Genomic DNA, 19,152 nt, shown 5'->3' with positions numbered 1-19,152 from the left:
GGTTTTATGGGAAAATGGCCATCTTTGGGTTCGATAAAAAGGCACGTAAAATATATCCATGTTAAAATCCTCAAAATGGGAGAAAATGTGAGGAAACTGGTGCACAAAGGCCAATTTCTGTGGTTACTCTTTATTTTAGTAACCAAAGGGTACATTTGCGAGGCAATACTGCATCTGCTAATTAGCGTACCTTACAATTGTCATAATTCTGATTGCAGTATCACTGCACTGATTTTCACATAAGACTCACAATGGACCCGATAAGCCATTTTAGGCTTAAACTTCTAATGAGAAAAGTGAAATCACACAACAGCGTGCTTAGGGCTGACGGCTGAAAATGTAGGACTGTCCCCATCATAACAAGGAAGGGCAGAAAGATTGTTATTTCCCAGGGCCCATGTTTTTTTTTGTCAGCCCGAGCTCGTTCTGCCACATTTGACGATAGCTTTCACAGCAAAGCTGCCCTATTTAATAATTACAATGCAGCTGAAATGGCTAATACCACTAGACAGTCCAAGATTCTGGTCCTGCCCTGTGCTCTCTCTAACTACAGGACATGTTTGTTGATCTCTGATCAGTGCTTAATTTGAGCCAGTGGTATCCGGTGCTCAGCACTTAATCGTCAAAAACGCCACTTATAACAGCTACCACATGGTGGCGCTGCTTGTGCAATTTAGAGATGAGCAGCACAACTTCTGTATAATAAATAAAAAGAACTAAGACATATCGCCCAAGCCATTCTTATAGCTCTGTGGGCCTCAATCAGTCTAAATTGCCACATTTGTAGCAGTTTGATGGTTAGTAGTTGTGTAGGCAGTGGTTAATTTGTAAAAAAAAGTACATGTTGGGGCTCTCGTCAGGAGGCATCTTGAACCAGCACATTTTGACTGTTAATGCTGCCTAAAACACAACCAACTACTAGCAATTAAAGTGTGAAGAGGATGTGACATAATGACCAGAGCTGCCGTCTTTGGAGCTGGGGAACAGGTTTGAGACTCAGCATTGGCTAAACATCCTGTGATTCTGGGCAAATCATGTAATCTCCCTGTGTATACCATAAATGAATGTGGCCTTACCTGGTGCTCATGAAAAGTGCTGATGTTGATAATTAAGTGCCTGTGCTGAGCACTGCCAACCACCCGCTCAAATTAAGCGCTGTGTGCAAGCCGCAGTGTCCTCCTGACAAGGACCCTGGCACTTATGTGTTTTTTTTTTGTTTTTACAAATGAAGCACTGTGCCTTCCAAAGATACACCCCCACCCCCCTCCCACCCCTCCATCTTCAGTGTGCAACAACTTCTGACACGCCTGCTCATAACGCTGTGCCAACTGACAGCTCTAAAACACTGTGTTCATCTTTAAAGTTTTATAATTCCCATGTACCTGTCCCTGACCCGTCGAGAACATTCCACGAACCTCCTCGAAGCTATTCGAGTTTACATCACAATTAGAGAGGAGTTCACCCGCTGAACAGGAAGCGCCCGGGGGAGGGGAACGTTTGGCGCGTCAATCTTTCCCTCTCCGAAATATGCATCTCCTGTCTGTCACAAATGTGCAGCGTTTGACACCGCAGAAACTGCGTCATGGGAACCAAAAGTCCCGCCCGTTCGTACCCACCGAGCCTATTGTTCGAAGAAACACTACAGCGAAAAGCGCAGAGCGACCTGCCTTTAGAAAACGCGGAATTTACGCGCAAAGGGGAATTATTCAATTACGAAGGCATGCGAGAGGCTCTGGTGAACACTTTCACATCCACCCCTTCATTTACGGGACAAAGGCGTTCTGAGCTCTGTCAAACGGGCAATTTAATTTGGGATTTCTCAGGGGGCTTTGAATCACCTGCGTTAATCTCGGAGGGCCAGTGAGGTTTAATTGAAAGGTACTTAAACAGCCCTGGCAAGGGCCTGCCAGTGAGTCAGGCGTCCATTGTGAGGGCTCGGAAAGCTGAGAGAGCAGGGCTGTAATTATGATATAGCTCGGATCTGAACTTCACCATTATCAGCATTTCGTGGAAGGCTTCAAGCCACAGACGTCCGATTCCATGAACAACATGTAAGCAGGAGATGTGGTGATGTCAGTTCTTAGGAAAGCGCTTAGCGCCTGCCAAGGCAGCCTGAGTTGTGCCAGAGAATTTTTTATCTGGCATTCGTGTTAGTGAAGAGGGATCAAATGCCTAGGTGTGCAGGCTCATTTGCGCGTGCTTGCACTAGCATTTTTCCTGATATGGCTCCAGCGGGGTTTCTATCAATGTCTGACCCCAGGACTGCCTGTGAGTGGAGCGAGCTGTGCAACTGGAATGGAGTGTAACCCGTATCACGCCTGCCATAGGCCACGCACACACACCAGAGCATGTGAAGTGCTTCCGCCTGTGCCTCTCCGTGATCGGTGCCGGAGCATATTCCGTGGGTGATCCTGCCATGCCCACTCACGGTGTGGCTCCACGTCCACTCTTGGGCTGCCCCAGGAGACTGTGGGCCTTATCCCGTTCCGTCAATCCCATGTACAAACCGCCCGCCAGATCAGGACTGTTCTCCTGTCTGGCAGGCGGTTCTTTGGCATTCCCAGGGTGGTTCCTGGAAATAGGCACCGCAATGGGAACGTCAAGGCAGTACCTGCATGGCATAGACTGCTGCAGTCCATGAAGTGCAGGTACTGGTGTGCATGCACACAGAGGGGCACATGTTGTGCCCCCCATGTACATCCACATAGCGTGAGGCACAAGGGGGCCCTTTGTTTCCTCACTGCCCCACTTTTTATGGCAGTCGCACCGTCATGAAAAGTGTGGCGGTGAGGAAACTCGTAATATGGTTGGAGGGCCGCAGCGGCCCGCCAAGCATATTCAAGCATAAATACTGCCGTACCGTCTCAAGGGGTCAGAGATCCCTGGTGTTTGCGCTGGTCCCAGGGTAGCCCGACCGCCCATGTGGTAGTGGGGTGGTTGGAAGACCGCCATACTGCACTCCCGCGAGTCATAAAGCCCTATGATATTGTTTGTAGTATAATCCCATTCACATTGGTTGACCCGCACATCTCCTGGGCACATACCACAGAGGGAGTAGAATGGCTGGTGGCATAATCACCATTAACATAATTTGTCCGGCTGGAACTTCTTCGCCAGGACCCCTAGAGCGTATACTACGATTTGACCAAGCTCTATTCACATGGATTCTCCTCTGCCACTCCTATGGGAATGCCGGGGCTTTACGTAGTCAATGGAAGCATATACCACCATGAGGCACTTCATACTCAAAGTGGTTTCCACATGTTTCCTGACAGATACCCAACAAAGAGAAACAAGGACGGGGGAGACATGGTGGCATTTGCCCAGGCCCATAACAAAGTTGGCACCAGGGAATACACTGCAGTTTAGAGAATACGTTTGCAGTTGCACCTTCTATAGCCAGGTCCCAAAATACACCTACACTGGATGGATGTGTAATCCACATTTACATCAGCAACAGTGCCGACAGAAATCCACTGAATTGTCGCTGACCTTAGTGGGATTAGCAGATATAACTCTTCAGGATAGCATCCTAGGAGCATGGAGAGTAGAGAACCTGTCATGGTACCTGTTTCTTGGGCACTCAGAAAGCTAGCAACTAAATAACACATTTGGAATTAATCTAACAGGGGTATCATCCAATCCAGTTTTTAATGTATTTAATTTTCTTTGCCTTATAACCCTCATGCATTTTTATCATTATATTATTAAAACTTTTTTTCATTAGAATAGTGCATATCCAACTTATAAATTCTGGAAGATATGAACGCCACAATTCATCATTTGAAAATTCCACAAAATCTGCTTAAATCCTCTAGACAAGGCCGGATTGGGACAGCAAAGTGGCCCATGTTCACAAACTGGGGCAATTCTGAAGTTGTAAAGACACGCTATATAAGTGTTTTGCAAGGTATGGAAAACAGCATGGATTTGAGCTTGCTGCAGGCAATGTTATTATTTTAATTTCAGGAAAATCAACAGTAAAACCGGCCCACCAGACCATAAAACAGGCCCATAAATAGCCCAAAAAAAAGTTCACGCAGTTACCTATTAGACCAGCCCGTCGGACCCTGCCTTATTGGTCAATAGTATTAGAATCTAATGGGGTGACCTAGTGAACCACAGGACCTGGATATCATTTAGTACAGTCAAAAGAATTGTCCAGTTGGTAATAGAGTCAATTTGTAAATACCAGTTTTTCTTAAAGGTGAAACCGAAGCATTATTCAACATAAGAAGAAAAATAGAAAAAAGGTTGCTCCAAATGTGCACGATGTGACATGTGAAAAGTAAGGTACTAGATACATAAAACACAATAAAAAGTAGAGCATGGCAGTTCTAATGCAGCTGCAAACTGTCTGTCAGGTATGACTGAGTCCACACTCCTCATCCACAAGGGCAACCAGAGGGTTTTCTTAGAAGTCCAAAGGCGTGATTAGGCCTTAGTACATACAATCAGAGAGCGTCTCGAGAGTGCACATGTCGAGTAACCTTCAGTAAAATGTACATAGACAGCTTCATGTACATTTGCCACAATACATGCTGTTTGCAGTAATCTCTTACCTGGCTGTGTTTTCTTTTTTTCTCTTTTTCCAATTATGTTGAGTAATTCTTCTGATTTACCTTTAAGAAATACTGGAATTTCCAAATTTACTCTGTTACCGACAGGACTATTTTGTTGATTGTACTTATTGGTCAATAAGCCAGTCCAACCCTGCCACTAGACCCCCAAGCCCCCCATTTCACTGCTCTACTGACTTGTGATAACGCTTTTAATCCCTAATTAGCCGAATGCCAACCCTACTCACCTTTACTATAGCACGTATCCAGAGATGCAGAAACAACAACACTTCGTACAATATCACGGGCATTAATTAGAATCTGGCACCCCACTGCGCTTCTTCCAAAGTCCATGGGACACATGCACTGGAGCTTATGAGCAGGGACATCTTAAGGATTTTGGGGGCCCTTGGCAAACATATTTTGGGGACCCCTGTTTGGAACAGCTTTGAATTTATGATCCAATTTCAGCTCTTTCATGCCCCCTTTGGCCAGGTCACTGACTGTGCACAGGAACATTGGCACACATTCTAATTATGTTTACATCTAATGTCAAGGGAGAATGACGTGTGCTTTTAATATTGTAAAACAGCAGCAGCCCACTAATATGATTGCAAATAATACCTGTGACCCCACCGCCCCCCCATGTCTCCTATGTGAAGTGCTGTTTTGCTCTAAAAGAAACTTTTTTTACGGCTGTTGTATGAAACATAAACACAACATTTCTCTGCAAAATGTCATAGACACCCCACATTAAAAATGAATTAAAAGAAGAGAGTATTTAAAACATTGTTTTGAAGAATTATTCAAGGTCATAAGGGCAAAACCCTCTGGGGAACACAGCTGGCTCTACCTGGACCCCGGAAAGGCTGGGGCCCTGGGCCAGCACCCACTTTGCCCATGCCTTAAAACATTTCTGCTTATGCGGCACAACGACTTGCGGAGGGGGGGCGCTGGATGTTGGAATAGTATAATTTACTATTCCAACTCCAGTCTGTGCGGACAATAGGGAAGGTGTTGGATTTTAAATCCAACACCCCCCCCCTCCGCAAGTCGTTGTTCCGACTTGCGGAGTAATGGTATGCGGAATCACAATGCGGTTGTTGTAACGACCGCGTTGTGATTCCCTGCGTTTAAAAAGTTTTGGCATAAACGTTGTTTACCTTTTGTACTGCACTTGTGTTCCTTTACATGGATAGTAAATAGACGCCACATTTTGTGTTGCATTGCAAAACTTTGTAAAGTTACCACCCATGTCTTTGCTACACGCACAGTGTTGTCTGCTCTACAACTAAGAGTAAGCTTTGTAAAACCTCTGAACCTACAGTTGGGGGTAGATTTTCAAACATTTTGCACTGCGTTGACGCTAACAGCACAAAATGTTTTTGGGGAATATATTTTCTGGCGCAAAACTTATTTTACACTGGAAAGTACCCTAAAAGTAGTGCAAAGCAGCGAGAAGCAGTGCTTTGGGTAACCTAACACCAGTGGGGCATTACATGGGTGGTACATGGGCGTTCCCATGCCTTTTGACGCAAAGCCCTATTTTCAAAGAATTGTAGACAGGGTTTAGCGACAAAAGTTAATGCACTGCAAAGGAGGCGCTAATAGGAGAAATGTTTTTATTTCTCCTTTCTTTTCTTTTTTTGGGGGGGAATGTGTTTATTGGCATTTCTCCATTTACATTACAAAAACACTTCACATATTCAAAGCAGCTCATTCTTTTGTTCCCCACATGCAGAGCAGAATTCAACAGTACCATGACATAATCATTCAACATTACCAGGATATTGCGTGCCAACGTGACCAGTTGTTTCCCTCTCCCCCCTCCCCTCTCCCCCTCAGTTCACTGTGAGTCCGTGAATGTAAGTCCGTAGTAGGTCCATCAAAGCGTCCATATTTTTCTAAATTTTTTCGGGCACCCCCTTGCTATATAGGTTGTGTTTTCCCCCAACATGTACATATCCATACTCCTCCGCCATTCCTCTAGCGTTGGGTTAGACATCGCACCCCACGCTTTTGCCAGGTCCCTTTTGGCCACCACCAATCCCAGCTGGAGCAATGTTAGTTTTGCCTTGGGGAGATCAATGTCTGTAGGTACGCCCAACAGAATAAACAAAGGGTCTGGGGGTATTGAGTCTTGCAGTACATTATCCAGCTCCTTCAACAGTTTTCCCAAATATACCTGCACTTGTGGGCACCCCCAAACCGTGTGGTAGAAGGTACCTTCCATGGTGTGACATTTCAGGCAATTGGGAGATTCCGCTCTTCCAATCCTATGCAGTCGGGCTCTATCATATTCTCCTTTCTTTTCTGTCTTTGCATGCGTGCTGCACTGTGCAGCACACAAAGTGGGAAAAGCTTTAAAACGTGTATAGGCATGGCATTTTGTACTGAAAGGGTACCCTTTATGCTAGACTCACGCACAAACCCTAGCGTAATGGCACCAAGGTGTGTGCGTTTCGCACGGCAGCTGAAATCAACACTGGCGCTAGGGAGGGGGGAGGAGAGAGCCATATGCTAGACTCACGCACACACCCTAGCGTGATGGCACATAGGTGTGTGCATTTCGCACAGCAGCTGAAATCAACACTGGCGCTAGGGAGAGGGGAGGAGAGAGGAGAGAGCCATATGCTAGACTCACGCACACACCCTATCGTAATGGCACCAAGGTGTGTGCGTTTCGCACAGCAGCTGAAATCAACACTGGCGCTAGGAAGGGGGGAGGAGAGAGCCATATGCTAGACTCATGCATACACACCAGCGTGATGGCACATAGGTGTTTGCGTTTCGCACAGCAGCTGAAATCAACACTGGCGCTAGGGAGAGGGGAGGAAAGAGGAGAGAGCCATATGCTAGACTCACGCACACACCCTATCGTAATGGCACCAAGGTGTGTGCGTTTCGCACAGCAGCTGAAATCAACACTGGCGCTAGGGAGGGGGGAGGAGAGAGCCATATGCTAGACTCATGCATACACACCAGCGTGATGGCACATAGGTGTGTGCGTTTCGCACAGCAGCTGAAATCAACACTGGCGCTAGGGAGAGGGGAGGAAAGAGGAGAGAGCCATATGCTAGACTCACGCACACACCCTATCGTAATGGCACCAAGGTGTGTGCGTTTCGCACAGCAGCTGAAATCAACACTGGCGCTAGGGAGAGGGGAGGAGAGAGCCATATGCTAGACTCACGCACACACCCTAGAGTGATGGCACTAAGGTGTGTGCGTTTCGCTAGGGAGAGGGGAGGAGAGAGCCATATCGCTGAAGATATGGTGCTCTTCTGCTCCCTTCCTGTCAAGCAACACAGCGCAGCCCCTTAGGGTGCTGCACTGCGTTGTGTGTATTTTTTAACCCCTTCGCCGCGGCACGAATTTTGCCGCGGCGCTGGGGGGGTTCGGGGTGAGCGCGGCGCCGCCATGCTCGTGACGGAACCACTCCGTCATGAGCCACGGGCGCGCTGTGCTCATGACGGAGTGGTTCCGTCACGACTCCGCCCACTTGCATTATTCGCCCGCACAGGCGGGGAAACAGCGCCGCGTGGGCGGAGCGGCCGCAGCATGACGGAACCACTCCGTCATGAGCACACGGCGCCCGTGGCTCATGACGGAGTGGTTCCGTCATGAGCAGGCAAGGGGTTAAAAGTCTGCCCCCAAGTAGCCCAACGCAATTTAGTGCTGTGCTCGAGGATATTTCAAATGGTTAGTAAATTGTCATCGTGCTTTGCCCTATGTTGCATGACGCAAGGGCCTGTGCAAAACTTCGGTAAACAGGGACCCAAAAGCATCATTTTGTGACCTCTGTCCAAATCGTCTACAACTTTCTTGGCAAAGCAGTTACAAATTACATTCATCTTGGCCTAATCCGCGATCAACGGAGTGAATTAAGCTGTATTTATTTTGAAAAACTATTTTCCCGAGTTGCAGGGGTTCTGTTTTCCTTCGGAAGGACTTCTTCTGATTTCCAGTCGGGGATAAACTGCGCGTAGGCCGCTCCACGGGCCTCGGCGGGCCTTTAGTGTCCCAGGGTGCACTGCGCGCATGACTAACACAATGTAAATAAACACAGCTGAGCCAGGAGGAATCTGGAAGGTTTTCTCATTAGAGAAATAAAATAAACAGATGTCCCTAAGCACTTTGGCTCGTGTTTGTCAAAGGGCTGGCAGGCTCTTAGATGTCAGACCATTGAGGGAAGGTAGGGCCACAGCTCAAGGGGGAAAAATATGGCACTTGTATGGAAGAAAAGATAGCAGAGGTGGAAAAACTTTTTGGGGTGCGCAACTCAGCTACTTCGTCACTTGAGAATCTTACAAATGGGTTTCATATCTTTTCTCTTTGTAAAGCCATAAATGACAGATGCAGCCCTCACGCGCAGCGTGAATCACCTGTGGGTTTGAAGAAACCCCTGTGTTGTTTTACTAGGTGCAAACTGACTTCATGAAGTTGGACAGGAATTGGTTGCTGCTTAATATAAGAGAAGGTGAGCGAAAACAAAGCAGCTTGTTGGTTTATGACAGAGTGGAAAGGTGAGGAGGCAGATGACTTTTTGAGTGGCAAGTGTGGCATGACCGATGGAGCGCGAGGGCAAAGTTAGTCATGTGCCACGCAACAAATATTGATTGACAAGCAGTTTTAGTCAAACCTCACCTTTAGATCTCACTTGAAACTAAAAAAAAGCTTTCATGCCAAAAATGTGCATAGTCACAGCCTTTGCCTTGGGGATATTCTGGAGAAGGGCTTTTCTTTCGAAGGAAGTTTCAATGGTGGTGGTATTTTCAAGAGTTCTACAGAAATATTGGGAACATTTCCCAAAGGAATTCGCAGTTAAATCCCCCCCGCCCCCCCCCCCCAGCTGAAAAGAGAAGAATTTAATTCCATGTGAATTTCTGCAGCAATAAAACTGTCTAGGAATTCTTTGGCCATTTGTACTGAAATACCCATTGGTATGTTATTGGAAATTAATTGTGATTTTTAGGAAAAAGAGTTTTGCATTTTAGATGCAACATTTACATTATATTAAAAAAATCAGGATGTATCTCCCAGGGCCTGTGTATGTGATGTAGACTTTCTCCCATATACAAGCCGTTCTCAGGTCCACCGACCACCATTCAGTCCTCCCCTAAAGACTTTATGCCGTACTGCTCAACTGTGACTCTTAAGAATCCCCTCATGTGCCTATTCTAAACATTATCACATAACATGTAAGGCTCTCTGATACCTTCGGGTCTAGCTAGCGCTATATAAAACTAAAAATAATAATAATATATGATGTTACAGGAGCAACTATCCTCAAAATCACTTTTAATTGAAGGGTGGGAGAAACGTTAAACTTCAGAGGACGTCAGGAAAATTCACAAAGAGTTCGAAGAATCCTAAATTCGCCTCACTGTCTGAGCCTAATTTAAAGCCGCCCTACTCACAACAGGTTACTACTTCCCACAGACAAATACATCCTGACCATGAATAGGGAACCATCTGGATGAACCTGTAGGACACAGCGGAAAACCATGCAGGCAATCATTGGCTCTGATTAATGCCAATTCGCCCAACACTGCCGAAGGATGCCCATGCCCTCAGTCGTAGGCGGTACAAACAAGGATTGACAGGGGTACATCGGTGACTTTCTGCTGCCATAAGTCCTGCCATTCAGAGGGAAGGACTGCAACAGCGGAGAATAAGAGCGCACAACAGAAAGCGGTGTCAGTTCAACCGCCACCTCTCCCGCCCCTGAGACACCTCAGGCGTGATTTGCCGCTACTGAGAAGGGCCGCTGAATTGCCCTTCGTTTTTTAAACTTCGCAACTTTGTGAAGTTCACATAATATTCTAAAAGGTTCAGAAGTAGAAAACTTCATTAACCACTTTATAAATCCACACTGTCAATTCTGTTATTGCTAGTCATAAGCCAACAAAAAATGGGAAGAGAGAGATGAATGGACAGGGAAGAAACATGCAAATAAAAACTGCAACACCACGGAAACTGAAAGACCTAGGATGGCAAAGGCAGCTTCAAAAACGATTTTCACAAAGTTTAAGGTTTCTTACTATATAAACACATCTTCAGTTGCCTTTCTACAACAGTTAAGGTCCAAGTTCTGAGCACTGTTGTTTCTTCGTTGTTACTTCTCAGAGTTCATGATGACTCCTGGGGAAGCAGTGATTTCTCCCGTCATTCCCTCGTGATGCGCCTGAAGTCTTTCTGACTTCAAAGAGGTGCAGTCCCAGTAGAATAGTACACACCCGTCTTCACAGCAAAGATCCCTCCCTACTCCAGACCGTAGAGACCTAACTCACCGCTTCTCTTAGCGAGAGGGCCATCGCTCAACACATGCCTGAATGTCATATAGGATCTCGGTTGGGCTGTTTATCTTACATTAATCATCTTTATGAATTCAAAATCTGCTGAAAATTGCATAAACTGTGTAATGTATTACCCTTAAAAAAGCCCCAAGCCTGCACACCACACAGGGGGCGAAACCCTTGTTGGCTGGCCCATCGATCCGTAAGACATGCTTAATACATTTCAAGCTTTTACACTATAAATGTGTCATTGTTTAGAGACTGGCCACAAATCTCTTCAACTGTCTACCTACATTTATAGAATTGTTTTTGTGCTTGTGGGATGGAGGGGTACTGCCCACCCTTTGGTTGTGACAGTTTCAACTAAAACTGTAGACGTTTGAGGGTAGCGTAACCTCCGGATATTAACTCTTTCTTCCTGCTTAGATGCCCTTCATTTGTAACTAGACTCCATTCAGAGCCCTCCCAGAAAAAAGGTAGGCAGCCCAACTGCAGCCATGTCACTCTGGCATTTTCCCTGTGGGCTGGAGGCCAGGGGACTTTTTCAGAGCGGGATAGGCTACCATGATCCAACCATACCCCCATGGCACTTTTGTAGCTGTGGCTTCCTGTAATGTGAGGCTCATTTGAAAATGATTATCACAAAATCACCATCAAAACCTATAATATTCAAGAGTATCAGTGCTAATATTCTGAGTATTCAGGAGGTACATTTTATTGGCCATATCACCAATGTTGGGGTCCCCTGCTGTAAAGAATGATACCTTCTGCTCAGTGTTGGGTGCTACCACTGCACAGAATCTACCCCCCACTGGAGAATGGAATGTGGCTATGGATTGGAACTCTCCACTAGTGGGATCACCATCCATCACCATCAGCCTGCCAGTGACTGGACAAGTCATAATTTGCATGGAGTTGTCTGCTTGCAACGTTAAATGTCAATTAGTGCTATAATAGAGTGGACATGGCTCATCTTGAGATGTGTATTGAAAGGCACTGAATGGGGCTCATTGAGAACCATCAGCATAAAGGGGGAGGGGGGTGGGGTAAACGACATGGACTTACTCTATCCAGCCGAGATATTTCTACCCAGCAGGTTAAACGGCTTCTAGGCAGAAATGCCCAGGTGGACAAGAAAATGTTTCGGTTGGCTTCTGTGCCCACTCACCAATGCTAAAAAAAGGGATTCCTGCAATATATCTGGATTTGGATTTTACTGTTCAGCAGAAAGAAATACCATGAGCACTTTATTCATAGAAGATTACAGTTGAGTTAATGCTTTTTTTAGGTTGGTGTAGAAAAATTGTCCAACAAGAATCGGGAAAGCCAGTAGTCTCACTTTTGGGGCCTATTGGCTTTGTTTTATTTAGATATGATGCACAGATTCGGTGATGCTATGCAGCACGGCTGAAAACCATTGGCAAACTAAAAAAATAGGTCAAAAGAAGCAATGGAAGATTACAAGCCATAGAATCAAAAACGACTGAATAAGAGGCTATGCTCCATGGGAGGGGAAAACACAAGTTTTAGAAGCAGGGCACGAATAAGAAAGCATGCAAATGAGTGGCAGGAAAGCCAGCCAATGGTAAGCAATGGGCAGGCTCCAAGCTCCTGTATGTTCTTGACAAACCCTATTGCAACCAGAAAGTTGCACTGTCTGAAAGTCTAGACCTAAAAAGTAAAACGTAGGGTAGCAGAGACTACAAAGAATCTTGTGAGGCTTAGTTTGCATTTCTTTCAGCTAAAATGTAAATCGAAAGCAAAAATACACCAATATGTGTTGGACTTTTTGCCTTCAGCCTCCTGTTTTCTTAACCCATTCCTGTTACTTTTACGACTCTGCACACTTTACCATTAATAACCAGTACTTAAGTGATTGCACTCTCTTCTTAAAACATGGTAGTTGGCTTACACCCAATTGGTATATTTAATTTACTTGTAAGTCCCTAGTAAAGTGGTCCTATGTGTCTAGGGCTTGTAAATTAAATGCTACTAGTGAGCCTGAAGCACTCATTGTGCACCCACTTAAGTAGCCTTTTAAACATGTCTCAGGCCTGCCATTGCAGCATGCATGAGCAGTTTTTAAACTGCAATTTCAACCTAGCCGAATAAACCTTTTGTCTCGCCCAAACCTTTCTTTTAATACATATAAGCCACCCCTAGGGCAGGCCCGGACAGCCCAGAGGACAGGGTGCAGTGATTTTAAAAGATGGACATGTACTTTTCAGTTTTACATGCCATGGTGGTGAAACATTCTTGAATTTGCACTACTACAAGGTCTACCTCTCCCATAGGATAACATGGGATTAACCTTATTGGATTTAATAAGTTGTCATTTTCAAATGGGAACAGGTCACCAGTTCATGTTTGGTGTCTTTGGAATTGTAATGATAACTCCTCCTTTAAAGTAAAGCCAGATTTTAAATTACCTTTTTGAAAATGCCACTTATAGAAAGTTGGCATTTTCCTGCCTTAGCCATTTAGTGACTGCAGCCTTTCTCTGGGTCACATGGCTGGGGTAACCAACAGCTGGGCTTTGTTAATTCCTCTTAGACAGCCGCACACAATAGAGGGCTTAAAGGTGTGTCTGGATGGGCCATCACTGGTAGGATGGGAGGGCAGCACTGGGCAGAGCCCTACTTACACTTGAATAGGCTGTGTCCTGCCTCCCCACAAAGGGCTGCATACCCTCTGTAGTTAGTCTGGAGCCAGGCCAGGGGAAGCAGGAAATCTGTGCAATTCAAATGGAAACTTCTAGAAGCTTATCCCACTTTCAAGGATGCATCATTTATAAATACTCGATCTCAGACACCAACTCTTCAGCACACTTCTGGACCTGTGGCAACTCTGCCAGGAAGCAGGGCTGCTGTGCTTCAGAAAGGGCTGGCACTCTGACAGACTGCTGTCCTGCTGGACAACAGCCTTGCTGGACTGTGCCGCCAATGTCCTGCCACACTCCTGTCTTAGTCATAGGGATTGGACTTGTACCCGAACCCAGAACTCCCAGAGTGATTCCAAGGACTAGTCTGCTGGACTCCTGTTCAGAGCCACAGGGACATAACAGGCTCCCAACCACCTGTACCAGAAGCCCGATCCAGCTAGAGCAAGCACCTGACTCCCTAAGTGGTGCCCCCAGGTTCCAGACTTGGTGAGGCCTCAGTGGTGCTGAATTGAAGTTTTTGGGCTCTTTGTGACTGTAAACAGGCCTGTTGGTTCCAAAAGCTTGTTGTTCGCACAACCCGCCAAGTCAAAATTCCCTCAACCCAACCCTCTACGCTACGCATCGACCACTCATGGGGAGCGCACCTGCGAAGTTCCGTCCCGACCGTTCGTGATGACAACAGTATCTTTGCGCTACAATGGTGACCGTCCACGACGCTTCCCTGTACCTCGCAATGGTCTCCACCATGATGGAACTCTTTGCGATGGACTGAGAAGGTAACATTTCAGCTGGACTAACCTGGTCCCTGTATTCAACCTACACCCCTTTTCAGTCAGCCTGAACTTGTAACTTTCTCCTGATCTTGCACAACCAGATAGCTGCGAGTGCCGCTTTTGGCTTTTTGGCGCTATTTTCAATTAAATCTTTAACATTGCATATCTCCAGTTCTACTGGTGGCGCCGGGCAACATTTTTGTTATTATGGTCTTGATGAACAAGTTACTTACCTTCGGTAACGATGTATCTGTAAGAAACATTAGTTAGTTAGATTCCTCACCTTAGAATATCCCCAGGCGTCAGGCTGGATCCGGAAAGAGTTTTGTAGCAATACCCCTTGCGCGTCGCTAGGCGTCTTCTGCGGCTCCGCGTCCGTCGTTGGCGTCGTGCGCCGGAATGACGTCGTCAGAGTACTTAGGCGCCGCTGAGGTCAGTTCTCGTACATAGATTTCCGCGCCAGGGACGCTGAGCCATGCAAGAGACCGACACTGGTGCCAAAAAATCTAGGGCCCTGAAAGGGAGAACCTTAACCCTAGATGTCGGTTCGCAGAACGGGGAGGCTGGGTGGGTCGGTGAGGAATCTAACTAACTAATGTTTCTTACAGATACATCGTTACCGAAGGTAAGTAACTAGTTCGTCTGAAAGAAACACGTTAGTTAGATTCCTCACCTTAGAATAGATACCCCAGCAATACCAACCCCGGTGGTGGGTCTGCGAACCAAGATCACACCAGAAAGTCCTGGAGAACAGAACGGCCAAAGTGGCCATCCCTCCGGACTTGGTTGTCCAGGCAGTAATGTCTCGCAAACGTGTGCAGCGAAGCCCACGTCGCCGCCTGACAGATGTCTTGCAAGGGGACTCCCCGTCCCAGTGCAGTCGTGGCCGCTGTGGCCCGAGTAGAATGGGCCCGTAGCCCAACAGGAGGAACCTTTTTTGCCAAAGAATAGCAGGTCTTAATACACAACACGACCCACCGAGAGATGGTCCGCTTGTGTACCGCTTTACCCTTCTTAGCCCCTACGTATCCAACAAAAAGTTGGTCGTCCACCCGGAACTGTCTTGTGCGGTCCAAATAAAAGGATAGCGCACGTTTTGGGTCCAGACGGTGGAGCCTCTCTTCATCTTTTGAAGGATGCGGAGGCGGAAAGAAGGTGGGCAGCGTGACAGATTGCCCGCTCTGGCGTTCAGAGAGCCCGCCAGATGTTGAGCCACCAGGGTGATGCCCTGGTGTTCCAGCCATGTCCAGAGGCGCAGGGCCTCCTGACAAAGGGTCCACGACCCCACCCCGCCCTGTTTGTTGCAATACCACATGGCGGTGGTGTTGTCCGTGAACACCTGCACAACCCGGGACAGAGGGAAGGAAGGCTGTCAGTGCAAGTCGGATCGCCCTCAGCTCCAAAAGATTGATATGGAGCCGAGACTCCGCTGGAGACCAGAGTCCTCTGATGTCCGCCTCTTCCATATGGCCCCCCCATCCCAGGAGGGACGCATCCGTCACTACCACGTGCTCCGGTTGGGGAAGGGAGAGGGATCTGCCGCTGACCCAATCGCGATTCGTGAGCCACCACTGCAGCTGTTTCGCAGTGCCCTCCGAGATCAAGACGTGGTCGGACAGGTTGCCTTGATGCTGGGCCCACTGAAACTTCAGGTCCCACTGCAGAGCCCGCATCCGCCATCTGGCGTGAGGTACTAACAGGATGCAGGAGGCCATCAGCCCCAGAAGCCGCAGCACCAACCTGACCGAAATCCAGGACAGAGGCCGGAAGATGGGAATCAGGGCTCGAATGTCCAGGACCCGCTGTTCCGGCGGATAGACCCGTAACTGCGCCGAATCGAGAATTGCCCCTATGAAAAGGAGCTTTTGGGAGGGACTCAGGTGCGACTTTGGCACATTGATGGAGAACCCCAGCGAATGCAGGAGGTCCGCCGTAGTCTGGAGATAGGAGACGACTTGCTGGGGCGAGCCCGCCTTCAACAGCCAGTCGTCGAGATAGGGGAAGACTGGGACCCCTGATCTGCGCAGATGAACCGCGACCACCGCCAACACTTTCGTGAACACCCGAGGGGCACTGGTGAGGCCGAAGGGGAGCACGGTGAACTGAAAGTGCTCCTGACCCACTGTGAACCGCAGGTAACGCCGGTGGGCCGGCAGGACGGGGATGTGGAAATAAGCGTCCTGCAAGTCCAACGCTACCATCCAGTCTCCAGGGCCTAGGGCAGCAAGTACCTGAGCCAAAGTGAGCATCTTGAACCGTTCCTTCCGGAGGAAGGCGTTCACGCTTCTGAGATCCAAGATCGGGCGTAGGCCCCCTTTGCCCTTCTTGGGAACCAGAAAGTAGTGGGAATAGCAACCACGACCTACTTCTGGACCAGGAACGCGCTCGACGGCCTCTTTGGCCAAGAGGGCTGAAACCTCCTCCCGGAGAAGATGCAAATGATTCCCCGACATACGGTGGTTCTGCGGGGGCATGGCTGGAGGGGTCATCTCGAAGGGGAGGGAGTAGCCCCTTCGGACGATTTGCAGCACCCACCTGTCCGAAGTGATGGAGCGCCAGTGGAGCAGGTGATGGCGAACTCTGCCCCCCACTGGCGTTGAATGGGCCTGCAAGCTCGGACTAGGAGGGCTTTGAGGCGGATGCTGCCGGGGTGGATGTGGACTGACCGGCACGTTGTCCTCCAGAACCGCCTCGGCGGAAACCACGTCCGCGACCGCGTGCAGGTTGGTTCTGCGGCCGGTGGCTGGGCGGACGTGAGGAGCCGCCCCTTCCTTGGCCACGAAAGGGGCGAAAGGCAGAAGTTTGCGGCCGTGGGGCCGAAAGACCCAAGGACTTGGCCGTGGCCCGGGAGTCCTTGAACCGGGCCAGCGCACTGTCCGCCTTCGCGCCAAAAAGGCGAGTGCCATCGAAGGGCATGTCCATGAGGGAGCTTTGGACATCCCCAGAAAACGACGTGGACCTCAGCCAGGCGTGACGCCGAAGCGCCACCGTGGTGGAAATTGCCCGACCCAGCGAGTCCGTGGTGTCTAGTCCACATTTAATGGCGTGCCGCGCTGCATCTCACCCGTTAGCATGGGCTTGGGTGAGTCGCTCCCGGGCCGCCTCCGGGCACAAGGGCAGCACGTCCTCCACCGCATCCCACAGCGAGTGGGAGTAACGGTCCAAAAGGCAAGCGGTATTTAAAGACCGCAGTCCCAAACTCAGGGACGAGAACAGTTTCTTGCCAAACTGCTCCATCCTCTTGGATTCCCTATCCGGAGGAGCGGACGGGAAGGAGGATTGGGAGGTAGAGGCCTGGATAACCAGGCTCTCGGGGGTGGGGTGGTGGGAGAGGAATTTTGGGTTGCCCGGAGCAGGGCGGTGGCGCCGGGCAACGTTCCTGTCCACAGGAGGGACTGTGGAGGGCTTGGACCAAGTGCCCTGGAGAACATCAATGAGGGTCTCTTTAAACTGCAGCAGAGGCTCAGTGGAGCTTGCTGTCGGTTGAAGCACCTCGGTGAATTAGTCCTCACAGCCACAGCAGGCAACTCGAGCCCCAGGGCTTCGGCCGCCTTGCGCAGCACCACAGAAAAGGCTGCACCTTCCTCCGAGGCCACAGTCTGAGGAGAGATGAATCCAGCATCTGGAGAGGTATCCAAACCGCTGGCGTCCCCCAATTCCTCTGCCCAGTCCTGAGACAATTGGGCCTGTTCGGCCAGAGGGTCCTGAGACCCCTCCCAGTCGCCCTCATCATCCGATTCTTGGTAGACAGGAGGAATGAGCGGAGCCGGACGGTGGATGAAGCGGTCACCCATCGGCGCCGGTAACGGCGTCGGACGGCGCCGTACCGGCGCCGGGTCCGGAATAGGGCTAAACTGAGGCTCGACGCCGAGCGGGGTCGGCGTCGGGGGCGGAACCCGTGTCGGCGCCGGCGGAGGAGGCGTCGTGAGGTCGACCGGCGCCGGCAGAGATCCAGGCCTGGATCCCTCGGGGACCTGCGGCGTCGGGGCCGGAGCCCTCGACGGCGCCGGGGCCGGAGCTGCCGGCACGCGAGGTCACCCAGTAAACCCTGCGGGGCCCGAAGGCGCGCCGGCAGGCATCGACAGCGGAGCCAGATTCCTCATGGCCGAGAGGAAGGCACTGACCTCCGCCGGAGTCGCGTCAGTCCCAGGGACCGGAGGGTATGGGGATGAGCGCGGCTTCTGCGGCTCCGACGAAGCCGCGGGGGTGGAACCACCCGGACCCTCGGCCGGGTCGCGCGACCAGCGAGGGAAGTCCGAAGAGCGCGGACGCCGCTTGGACTTCTTAGAGTGTTTGGAGTGACGGGACTTACCCGAAGATCCCGACGAGCGATGTCGATGGCTGCGGCTCCGCCGAGTGTCGAAGCTCGAGTAGCTTACGGGACCGCTCCCGCCTCGCCTTCGACGTCAAGGCCTGACAGTCGGGGCACGACTCCGCGTCATGGTCGGCCCCCAGGCAGTACAGGCACCGGCGATGGTGATCCGAGACCGACATCAGTCGGTGACAGGCGTCACAATGCTTGAATCCAGGCATCCTACCGGCACCAGATGTCGAGTCGAGTAACCAAAAGAGGTCAAAAAGTTAGTCAAAAAGTGACTAGGGGTAAGCTCTTCCCGGATCGGCGCTTACTGGCGCGGAAAAAAGAAGAACTGACGTCAGCGCGCGAGGGCGGCGCCTAAGTACTCCGACGATGTCATTCCGGCGCACGACGCCAACGACGGACGCGGAGCCGCAGACGACGCCTAGCGACGCGCAAGGGGTATTGCTACAAAAATCTTTCCGGATCCAGCCTGACGCCTTGGGATAATCTAAGGTGAGGAATCTAACTAACGTGTTTCTTTCAGATTTATTTATTAAAC

General features: G+C 49.5%; 1 protein-coding gene across 2 annotated transcripts in view; it reads right to left on the bottom strand.

The window, feature by feature from the left end:
* EYA2 (EYA transcriptional coactivator and phosphatase 2) overlaps nucleotides 1-19,152 on the bottom strand; it is a 310,430-nt gene that overhangs the window by 73,130 nt on the left and 218,148 nt on the right. The gene's annotated exons all lie outside the window — the stretch shown is intronic.

Source organism: Triturus cristatus, chromosome 7, assembly GCF_964204655.1.
Source record: "Triturus cristatus chromosome 7, aTriCri1.1, whole genome shotgun sequence".
NCBI classification, from domain to species: domain Eukaryota; kingdom Metazoa; phylum Chordata; class Amphibia; order Caudata; family Salamandridae; genus Triturus; species Triturus cristatus.
Note: the sequence above shows the minus strand (reverse complement) of the source record. Positions and strands in the feature narration are given on the sequence as shown.